Consider the following 12,096-nt stretch of genomic DNA (forward strand, 5'->3'; position numbering starts at 1 on the left):
TGGAGAAAAGGGAGTAGCATGAGAACCTGCTGTAGAGCACAGGGAACTCCACTTTGCTGTAGAGCAGAAACTAACACAACATTATAAAACAACTATACCCCTATTTAAAAGAAAAACCGAGTAGCATCTGCTAACCCCAAAGGGACCTATGTGCTGGTGTCTGTGGAGCGGGGGGATGCCAGCAGGCAGGGCACAGTGAGTGAGTGAGGAAGCAGTGACAGTGCCACCAGTTGGAGAGGGAATGGGAGGTCAGCCCATGCAAGGCCTTGCAGGCCTTGTTCAGATCAAATATAAACTTGAAGAAGAGGTTGTTTTTTTTTTGGCCGCGCTGCACAGCTTGTGGTATCTTAGTTCCCTGACCAGAGATCAAGCCCAGGCCCTCAGTAGTGAAAGTGTGGAGTCCTAACCACTGGACTGCCAGAGCATTCCCTGAAGAAGAGTTTTAAGCCTGAGTATAAAATAATCAGATTTACATTTTAAAAAAGATCTCTTTAGCTACTGTGGAAAAACAAAGTGGATAGGAAGGGGCCAGAATGGAAACCAAGAGACTGGTTCAGACATTACTGCACTAATCCACGTTGGAAGGAGCAGTGGTTTGCATTAGGAAAGTGGCAGTGGAGATATAGAGAAGTAGATGAACTGGAAACATATAGATAGATTTAGGAGGTCGAATTGACAAGGCTTTGTGATTCCTTGCTGTGTAGCAAAATAGGACCATTTAATGGGCAGAAGACCTGAATAGATATTTTTCCAAAGAAGACATACAGGGACTTCCCTGTGGTCCAGTGGTTAAAACTTCACCTTACAATGCAGGGGGTGTGGGTTTGATTCCTGGTCAGGGAGCTAGCATCCCACATGCCTCACGGCCAAAAATCCAAAACATAAAACAGAAGCAATATTGTAACGAATTCAATAAAGGCTTTAAAAATGGTCCACATCAAAAAAATCTTTAAAAAAAAAAAAAAAAAGAAAACATACAGATGGAAAATGGGCACATGAAAAGATGCTCAACATCACTAATCATCAGAGAAATGCAAATCAAAACCACAATGAGATATCACTTCACACCTGTCAGAATGGCCATCATCAGAAAGTCTACAAATAAAAAACGTTAGCAAGGATATGGAGGAAAGGGACTATACGCTGTTGGTGGGAATGTAAATTGGGGCAGCCACTATAGAAAACAGAACGGAGGTTCTTCAAAAAACTAAAAATAGGGACTTCCCTGTGGTCCAGTGGCTGGGACTCCGCATTCCCAATGCAGGGGGCTGGGTTCGACCCCTGGTTGGGGAACTGGATCCCACATGCATGCCGCAACTAGGAGTCTGCATGCCGCAACTAAGAGATCCATGTGCCACAGCAAAGATCCTGTGTGCCGCAACTAAGACCTGGCGCAGCCAAATAAATAAATTAATTAAATATTTTTAAAAATTAAAAAAAAAACTAGGGCTTCCCTGGTGGCGCAGTGGTTGAGAATCCGCCTGCCAATGCAGGGGACACGGGTTCGAGCCCTGGTCCGGGAAGATCCCACATGCCACGGAGCAACTAAGCCCGTGAGCCACAGCTACTGAGCCTGTGCTCTAGAGCCCGTGAGCCACAACTACTGAGCCTGCGAGCCACAACTACTGAAGCCCGGGTGCCTAGAGCCCGTGCTCTGCAACAAGAGAGGCCACCACCATGAAAAGCCCGCGCACCACAACGAAGAGTGGCCCCCGCTCGCCGCAACAAGAGAAAGCCCACGCGCAGCAGCAAAGACCCAGCAACAAAGACCCAACGCAGCCAAAAATAAAAATACTAAATAAAAAAAAAAAAAAAAAAAAAACAAAAAACTAAAAATAGGGACTTCCCTGGTGGTTCAGTGGTAAAGAATCTGCCTTACAATGCAGGGGATGCGGGTTCAATCCCTGGTCGGGGAACTAAGATCCCACATGCCATGGGGCAACTAAGCCCATGTGCCACAACTACTGAGCTCGCATGCCTCAACCAGAGAGCTACACAGCCCACGCACTCTGGAGCCTGTGCGCCACAACTAGAGAGAGAAAACCCGCACGCCACAACTAGAGAGAAGACTGCATGCCTCGACGAAGATCCCACGTGCCACAACTAAGACCGCATGCAGCCAAATAAATAAAAAAATAATAAATAAATCTTAAAAAAAAAAAACTAAACTAAAAATAGAATTACCATATATGATCCAGCAATTCCCCTCTTGGGTATATATTTGAAGAAAACAAAAATACTAATTCAAAAAGATACATGCGCCCCAATGTTCATAGCAGCATTATTTACAGTAGCCAAGATATGCAAGAAACCTAAGGGTCCATCAACAGATGAATGGGTAAAGATGAGATATATATGTGTATATATATATATATATATATATATATATATATATATATATATATATATATATATATATAAAATGGAATACTACTCAGCCATATAAAAGAATGAAGTTCCACCATTTGCAACAATGTTCTAGATCTAGAAGGTATTATGTGTACTGAAATAATTCAGACAGAGAAAGACAAATACTGTATGTTATCACTTACAAGTGGAATCTAAAAATTAAAACAAACAAATGAATATAACAAAACAGAAAAAGACTCACAGATATAGAGAACAAACTAGTGGTTACTGGTGGGGAGGGGGGAGGGAGGAGATGGGGAAGGGAATTAAGAGATACAAACTATTATGTATAAAATAAACAACAAGGATATATTGTATAGTACAGGGAAATATAGACATTATTTTGTAATAACTTTAACTGGGGTATAATCTATAAAAATATTGAATCACTGCATTATACATCTGAAACTAATGAAATTTTGTAAATCAACTATACTTCAATGAAAAAAAAATAGGACCATTTACCAAGTGATAACTCAGTACAAGAAAACAGAACAAAACACACACACATAAACACACATAGCTTTGCTCCTTCCGGGAGATGAGACAAGACTCTGCATGTATTTTCCCTGATGGATAACACAATTCAGTTGAATTGCTTTTGTTAAGTGTCTTATGTCTGATGTAACATACGGTTACTGTGGCCTGCTAGAAGCCCTCAGTCTCAGTAAGTCAGTTTAATTGCCCATTAGGGATTACTCTGGGAATAAAGTGTTAAATAAAGCATGAGAAAATTTAATTTGTCATTGCTGTAATGAAATCCAATTTGTTTTCATATATGATTTACCAAAACATTTATATCATACTTTATATATTAAATAAAATTATAGTTAGGAAACAGCACTGAAACCCTTGATCAAAGTGCCCAGATAAAAATCACAAATAACAGTAAGTCCTAAAATATCATATTAAACAGATGGATCCTCACTAGTGTTCATATTTCAAAGCCAGGGAGGCCATGTGTGCTGAATATCAATGAGGAATTATGTCCATATTCCTGCTAAGAGCAAAAGCGAGGCCCTTCCTTATTGATGGATCTGACTTCCCACCCAAATACACAAACATCAGGGACAGGAATAGTTTTCACATGCAGGGTGAGGTGAAAATATTAGCTAAAGCAAGGATGTGCCTACCCATCAATGGGTAGAGTCGAAAGTTCAGTTTAAGGCTCCTTTCTATAAGTAGAGCTCTTGCAATAGCTTTGTCAATGCATTTTTTACTTCTCTCTCATGTAACAACTGAGTTGATGATGGCTCTGCTCCATGTAGTTGTTGGGGACCTAGGGTTCTTCCATCTTATTATTTCGTCATCTCTGGGGTGTTGTCCTCCTCTGCATGATGGACCACAAAGTCTGCATCTTCCAACCAGCAGGAAAAGGAAAAGGGGAAAAGAATTATACATCACTTTGGCCAGAGCTTCAAAATATTTTTTTTTCATGGCAGCATTATTCACAAGAGCCAAGAGGTGGAAGCAACTCAAGTGTCCAAGAACGGATGAATGGACAAACAAAATGTGGTCTATACATACAATGGGGTATTATTCAGCATTAAAAAAGGAATGAAATTCTGTCACATGCTGCAACATGGATGAACCTCGATGACATTATTCTAAGTGAAATAAGCCAGTCACAGAAAGATAAGTATGTGTGATTCCACGGACAAAAAGTACCTAGAGTAGTCAAACTCATAAAAACATGGTAGAAAAAAAGGTAGAATAGAGGTTGTCAGGGGCTAGGAGGAGGGGGGAATGGGAGTTGTAGTTTAATGAGTACAGAGTTTCAGTCTTGCAAGATGCGAGAATTTTGGAGCTGGATGAGGGTGATGGTTGCACAAAAATGTGAATGAACTTAATGCCACTGAATGGATAAGATGGTAAATGTTCTGTATATTGTACCACAATTTTAAAAAACACCTAAAATTAAAAAAAAAATTGTAGTCTGAATTGGGATGCAAATAAGGGCCATATGTTGTGATTGGTTGAAATGTTTCTTAGTTCTCATTCTCTCTCTGTCGCAGCCTCGTTGTTAAAGAAACTAGATTAGTTTCTTAGATATAGTTCTTTAACTATACACTTTTCTACATTCTGTATTTTACTCATTGCATCTGAGGGTATCATTTATGATGTTTCTCCTTCCCTTTTATTTCCTACAAACTGCTAGTTAGATCTTGAGGCATGATCAGACTCGGGCTTGATTTTGGTGGAGGTGAAGATGATTTCCTTCCTGTGTGCTCTTGTGCATTTCCAGCCAGAGAGAGATCACATCTAGCTTTCTTTCTTCTTGCGATGTTGGCAACCATCGATGAGTATTGCTTAGACCCAATAATTCATTAGGGATTGCGAAACTGTTATATTGCAGGTGCTGGGCTGAGTCACTGCTGTCCTGGGACAGAGGCTGCCCCTGAGGAGCCAGTGGGGACCAGGGCTGAGGGGTTGAGGCACATTAACCACTGACCCACCCACCATTGGCTTAGGCTCCCCATGTGGATTCACTGACACAATGACTCAAGGTTACTGTGTATGGGTTTATTTGGATGGACTATCTCTTAGGTACTACATTAAACATTTTTACCTACATTAACAGAGACACTTTTAGGCTGGAGGAGTACTCCAGGGAGTTCGGCTCTCAATCCACCTGTAGTACTCTGATGCCCAGTCTTGCGTCCTCTTTATCCTTCAACCCCAAAGCCACAGATTTTTCTGTTTTATTTTCCTGCAACATCCTTTGATCACCCACCAAGAAGAGCTTCCATGGCCTATTAAAATTGGAGCTCCCAAATTTGCTCCTGGTTGATTGCCTAATTGTTTTTGTTTCTACACATAATAGATTTCTACAGCATTTGCCTCTCAAGCATCCAGAAAGAAAAGCACTGTCTTTGCTAAACTAAGAGAATCAAGTGCAGAGTAACTCCATTCAATTTGCACAAAAGTTCGGCTCTGCATGGGGATAAACTAGGCTGGGTCACACACAAGTCTGCTCTGTAAGTAGCTGCCCCATGTGGACACATCTCTGCAATGCCTCAGGACCAGTAAACAAGCTATTTGTTTACTGTCCTCTGGGAGGACAGAACTGATGAAGATGGAATGACTCCTGAGAGGAGTCAGTAGTTAGTGATATCTCTGCTCCACTGCTATTTTATTTTTCTGGCTTCAAGGCTCAGATTCAACTCTAGCAGGAGAGAACGCCCTTAGCAATTACTTATTATTTTATATCCTTTTGTTCCTATGTACTCCTCATTAATAAGATAATCAGAATTTGCCTATTTCCTGAATCCAAAGAGCATTATGTAAATCACACATTAAAACTGATTTTGTTATGTTGATTCTTTTGCAATTCCTTCCAGCTTGCAGAGACCTTGAGCCATGAATGCTTTCTTGTGAAAAGGATGTTAATTGCTTTCCCTGGGGTCAAACAGGCTCTTTGTAAATCAGGAATCCAATACTCACTAAGAACCCAGATGAAGAATTGACCATTAGTCTTACAAGAGCTATAATTGAGCATTTTTTATTTAGCTCTAATGCAGATTTGTTTTCAATGGATTTTTTTCTCTTCTATCATCTTCTAAATAAAATAATTACTGTGAATCTTTAGACTCAGATTATTCATTTATTGTATGAGAATTCTTTCCAAGAATCTCTTCCCTCAATGACTAAAACATCTCTCTCTCTCTCTCTCCCACCCCCCGCCCCCATCTGTCTGTCTTTTCTTGGGTCACTGATGATTTACAAAGTGAACTTAACAGTCCTGATTTTCCGTATTGGTTGTAGTGGTGGGGTTGGCAGGTGGTAGAGAGACAAATGTCGGGATAAAAATTCCTCTCCATATCCAGACAGATTTAACCAATATCCTCTTGTGTGACTAGGCAGACTAGAGCAAGTATGTTGCACCTGCTATGTTACTATTTGAATTTAGATGAACTTTCTATGTACTATTTAAATTCCACCAGCCAAGAAAAAGGAAAACTATAATACTTCTATTGAGAGAATGCCAGAGCAAGCTACTATTGGACGTGAGTTACTGCCTATCTTCCTGGGCAACTCCTGTTGCTGCCATTGGCTATGACTCTGGAGTGGTTTTAAAATATATCCCAACCTAATCAAACTTACAAGCTTTTGCACAGCAAAGGAAACCATAAACAAAATGAAAAAACCTACAGAATGGGAGAAAATATTTGCAAACGATGCGACCGACAAGGGCTTAATTTCCAAAATATAAAAACAGCTCATACAACTCAACAACAAAAAAACAAACAACCCAATCGAAAAATGGGCAGAAGGCCTAAATAGACATTTCTCTGAAGAAGAAATACAGATGGCCAATAGGCACATGAAAAGATGCTCAACATCGCTAATTATTAGAGAAATGCAAATCAAAACTACAATGAGGTACCACCTCACACCAGTCAGAATGGCCATAATTAAAAAGTCTACAAATAACAAATGCTGGAGAGGGTGTGGAGAAAGGGGAACCCTCCCACACTGTTTGTGGGAACGTAAGTTGGTGCAGCCACTGTGGAAAATAGTATGGAGGTTCCTCAGAAAAGTAAAAATAGAATTACCACATGATCCAGCAATCCCACTCCTGGGCATGTACCCAGACAAAACTATAATTCAAAAAGATACATGCACCCCAGTGTTCATAGCAGCACTATTCACAATAGCCAAAACATGGAAACAACCTAAATGTCCATTGATAGATGAATGGATAAAGAAGATGTGGTACATATATACAATGGAATACTACTCAGCCATAAAAAAGAATGAAATAATGCCATTTGCAGCAATGTGAATGCAACTAGAGATTATCATACTAAGTGAAGTAAGTCAGGAAGCCAAATACCATATGATATCACTTATATGTGGAATCTAAAATATAGCACAAACGAACCTATCTACAAAACAGAAACAGACTCACAGACATAGAGAACAGACTTGTGGTTGCCAAGGGGGAGAAGGTGGGGAAGGGAAGGACTAGGAGTGCAGACGTAAACTAGCAGATGTAAACTATTATATACAGGATGGATAAACAATAAGGTCCTACTGTACAGCACAGGGAACTATATTCAATGTCCTGTGATAAACCATAATGGAAAAGAATAGTAAAAAAAGAATGTCTGTATGTGTATAACTGAGTCACTTTGCTGTATAGCAGATTGGCAGAGCACTGTAAATCAACTATACTACAATAAAAAAATTAATTAAATTAAATTAAAAAAAATATGGCACAAATGAACCTATCTATGAAACAGAAACAGAATCATGGACATAGAGAACAGGCTGGTGGTTGCCGAGGGGGTGGGGGTTGCGGGAGGGATGGAGTGGGAGTTTGGGGTTGGCAGATGTCAGCTTTTATACAGGGAATAGGTAAAAAAAACAAGGTCCTACTGTAGAGCACAGAGAACTACATTCAACATCCTATGACAAACCATAATGGAAAAGAATATTTTAAAAAGAATGTATATATATATGTATAACTGAATCACTTTGCTGTAAAGCAGAAATTAACACAACATTGTAAATCAACTAAATTTCAATAAAATAATATTAAAATTGAAAAATAAAATAAAATATATCCCAATTCTTTGATACTCCTTTCTTCAAAATGTGAAGCCTAGGACCCCTACCCCTTGATACAGTGACTCACTTCAAACAAAAAGAATGCTATGAAAGTGAAATTATATGATTTCCATGGCTAGGATAACAAGGCTAGCTTTCCACCTGTTCCTCTCTCTCTTTCTCTCAGCAACTAGATGAGTCAGTTTATTTAGTATGCATACGGTCCCCAAGTGCTCATTTGTAAACGCAACATTTATAACACAATCCAATTTAAAAATCTCTACTCTAATGAATAAAACAAAATAGCCACTACCATAGGAAAATTCAGCTGTGTATGTTTTAAGATGAAAATACTAATGGGAAGTTTAAAATTTATGGTTTAGAGCCTCATTATTCAAAGTGTGGTCCCCAGACTAACAATATCATATCACTTCAGAGCTTTGTGAGAAATGCAGAATTTAAAGTCCTATCCTAGACCTACTGAATCAGAATCTGCATTTTAAACATCCCCAGGTGATTCATATGCACTTGAAACTGAGAATGGAGGTGGGATGGGGGTGGTTGATTCATATACTCATTATTCAATAAATATTCATTGCACTGGGGATAGAGCAGTGAACAAGGCAAGTCAGAAACTTTCAGTTCTCTTCCAGCTCTAAAGCTTTACATTTTTAAAATCCAATTCTTTGACAGGTAGAATTATTTTTCTCTAGCTTTTCTCCTACCATCACATGATGACAGTACCATGAAACTCTGAATAGAAAAACAGGTGCCAGAGAAAGCGGGGTGGGGTGTGTGTGGAAATTCCTTCAAGATTATAACTCTACCCTAAAACTGGAGTAGATGTATGCGTATATACATTAAAACACCAACTGCTGCCGCTGACAGCTTGCTACAAATTGTCTCTTTAAGCATTCCAAGGTTCTCTGACTCGAATTTCAAAATTGCTCCACAAATCGCTGGGAAAGTTCACAGTATTTTGGAAACAGTGAGATTCTGACAGCATGTCAGGCATCCACTGTTGTGTCTTGCAAAGTTACATCTCCAATGACAAGCCATGGTGCTAGAAAAAATGGCAGAGGAATGGCAGAGTTTCACCTATAACAACAAAGCCAAGACTTACTATTTGCCACTAGCCACAGGTCTAGAAACATTTTTTATCTTTTAAATTTCATGAATAGGCCTTTAGGCAGTAAAAAAAGAAAACAGGGAGGAGAATAAAAGGACAGAAAAAAGAAAAAGAAAGATGAAAAAGAAGTACAGTACATCAGAACTAACCTCCATTCCTATTCACTGGTCCCAGGTGCCCCAGGCTGCCTGCCTTTGGTCTAACTCCTTCATTTAGCAGTCGTGAAGAAAAAGCTAAAGCTATTATTTTAAAATGTCATTTCTTTTCCCTCAGAGGTCAGATTTACAAGGCAACTCTTTTTAAAGGCTGAAGGAAAAAATTGATTTTTAACACAAAATACTTTGTCGATTTTATAAGATCACTTCTTTTTTAACCCTTGCAAAGTGTTTTCCGCTTTTTATGCATATCTTGTGCTATTTGGCTGTAACATCTTTGGTCCTGTAAATCTATACAAATGTGCTTAAACAACATGGTTCAGATTATTTGTTGGGGGAAATTTTTGTCATAATAATTATACCACTGTTTAACAGTCCTTTAAAATTTTAATGAGCACCTGACATATATTAATATCAAGAACATATCAATAAATATTTGTTAAATAAATAACTGAAGCAGAGTTCTGACAGACAACAGAAAATATAATTTAGACCCCCATCTGTCAAGGACTCAGCAGTTGGTTACATGACCAGTCACCGCCTGTTACCACAGCAAGGCTATTTTAATGAAAAGGGATAACATTGATTTATACCCTTTGGTTTCAGTTTGACTCCAGGATTGCTCAATATTAAGGTCTCTGGGGAAGCAAGACTGTTAAAAGCAATGCTGGATGAGGCAAACATATAATGGTCAAACGACTATGTAACTGAAAAATCCTCCCAAACCAAGCATTCACAAATGAGCTTGGTTTGTGGGTTTAGAATTATAATGAAGAGAAGGCAGTGTTTGAAGCCCTAAAGACTGTGTGTGTGTGTGTGTGTGTGTGTGTGTGTGTGTGTAAGCAATGGCTTCTGAAGCACACTTTACAAAAGTACGCTTCAAAGGAGCTAGCTGAATGTTTTATGTTCACTGCATGCTTGTTAGTAACTGCCCTCATTTCTCCTGTTTACTTCTTTTCTTACTGATCTGAAGGATGTAGTTAAAATCCCAGTGACTTGTGGTTTCTGCTAGAGAGATAAACAGTGCCTGACCCCACGTGATCTGTTGCACGAATAGAGATCAGGATTTCATCTTCTAGCAACTCAATTTTGGGTGGTTGCTAAGGAGACTATTGGCATCTCTGTGTCCTAGGTGCCATATTGCTTGGAAAGAATTACAGCAGCTTCGCCTGTTACTTTCCGGGAGAGAAAACCTGAAAACTCATTAAGCAGCCAACATTTTAAAATTCTGCTGGTCTCTTTGATGTTTTGAGTGCCTCTGGCCTTGGAGTATAACTTGTGAACATGTTGGCATCTAAATGAGAACACTCTCAGAAATGACAGTGCAGCCTTGCTATAGAAAATAGAAGCATGAGTGGTCTGGCTGTGGGTACCAAATTCTCCAACCGAGCCTATAGAACAGGCCTGGTTTGTTTTTTGTTTGTTTTGGTTTTTTTTTTTCAGTTCTACTCACCCTCCTTAAAGGTCAGTTCCAACCTTATTTTTAACAAGCCATAAGGTCCTGGGCAAGTACCCTCTCTGACCTTCAGTTCCCTTATCCTTTAAGGCAGAAAAATAGTGATCCCTCACAATGTTGTTCATGGGGATTAAAGAAGGTACTGAGAACATGAGGTCGAAAGCTACTTGCAAATTGCAAAGCATGTGTAAATTACTATTCCTGGGGACAGTAAATTTTGCACAAATCCAGATTAGCTCTGAAGCTAGAATGACCCTTCAGGATTGTCCCAAATAGGGCTAATATGGCCAGGTTTTCTTTCCCCTCTGTTATGAACTGAATGTTTGCGTCCTTCCCAAATTCATCGTCAAAGCCCTAACCCCCAAGTGATGGTATTTGGAGGTGAGGCATTGGGAAGGTTATTAAATTGAGATGTGGTTATGAGGGTGGCACCCTGTGATGGGACTAGTGTGTCCCAGAGCTCTTTCTCTCCCCACCGTGTGAGAACACAGTGAGAAGGTGGCCATCTGCAAGTCAGGAAGAGAGCTCTCACCAAGAACCTGACCGTGCTGGCACCCTGACCTTGGACTTCCAGCTTCCAGAACAGCAAGAAAATAAACGTGTGTTGTTTCAGCGACCCCGTCTACGGCATTTGTTACAGCAGCCTGAGCTGACTCAGACGCCCTCTGTCAATCAGTTACTGGGTGTGGGCTGCCCCAGGAAGGGGCTTGACCTCTGTCTACACAGTTCAGGTAACCCCTGAAGGGGCTGATTAGCTGAAGGCCGTCTGTGGGTACACATCACAGTGGACACGCAATCACTGTTATTATCTCTCTCTCCTCCCTAACAAGAAACCCCATTCTGTCCAGCTACTTTATGTCAGGCAGTAATAACAAGCTCATTACTGACTTCACATTTCATTTATTCATCTCCATTGGGCTCCACTCCTCACCTCTTTTGCACAAAATCTTTTTAAATAGCGGGTCTCAATTACCTTTTCATTTGTACTGCATCCAGGGATACAACACGCGCCAATTAGCAATGGTAGCCTGTGATTTTCCCCAGGTGGGAACGGTGGGATATGGGCTCATTCTTCCTCTCAGGGCAATATATTAGGATCTTGGAAAAAATAACTAATCAGATCCATCCCGCGTGGAGTTTAACTCTTACTATCAAGTCTTGGGGCAACTCATTGTTACTCTTATGTAACAAAAACAAATGGATTTAAGCAGATGAACACCATGGTAAAACTTGCAATTTAGAAAGATTTCTCAAACTAGAATGTGGACCAAGTGGGGAAGACTAGGAGCAGGGAGGTGGTAGAGGGACTTCCAGTCAAACACTGGAAGTGTTAACTACAGATTTATTTCCTATTTTGTCTTCCCTCAAATTCCCACTAAAAGGATGTTACCTTT

This window comes from Balaenoptera musculus, chromosome 18 (genome assembly GCF_009873245.2).
Source record: "Balaenoptera musculus isolate JJ_BM4_2016_0621 chromosome 18, mBalMus1.pri.v3, whole genome shotgun sequence".
Taxonomy (NCBI): Eukaryota; Metazoa; Chordata; class Mammalia; order Artiodactyla; family Balaenopteridae; genus Balaenoptera; species Balaenoptera musculus.